Source organism: Danio rerio, chromosome 23 (assembly GCF_049306965.1).
Source record: "Danio rerio strain Tuebingen ecotype United States chromosome 23, GRCz12tu, whole genome shotgun sequence".
NCBI lineage: Eukaryota > Metazoa > Chordata > Actinopteri > Cypriniformes > Danionidae > Danio > Danio rerio.
In genome coordinates, this window is record NC_133198.1 from 38,860,020 (window position 1) to 38,860,395 (window position 376).

Consider the following 376-nt stretch of genomic DNA (forward strand, 5'->3'; position numbering starts at 1 on the left):
AATAATAATATAAAATACAATAAGTATTTTATAAGTATTTATAAATACAATACAAAAGCATACATCTTTCAAAAGCGCGTAAACAAACAAAACAAAACCAGGTAAAGATGACATTCCTGCTTTTCATCATCTTTAAAATTGCTCATTTTGTATGAACTCCTCTTAACAGGTCTATGGAGAAGTGATGCGGTGACGGCGCGTTGATGATGCTGCTGATTCCCCTGTTCATGGTGCTGAAATCCCGCCGCGCTCAAGCTCTTTCCACCCTCCCTACATCTCTCTCCTCCCACCTGCCCTCTCTCTCTCTCTCTCTCTCTCTCTCTCTCTCTCTCTCTCTCTATCTCTCCCCCTCTCTCTCCTCTCCTCTCTCTCACAC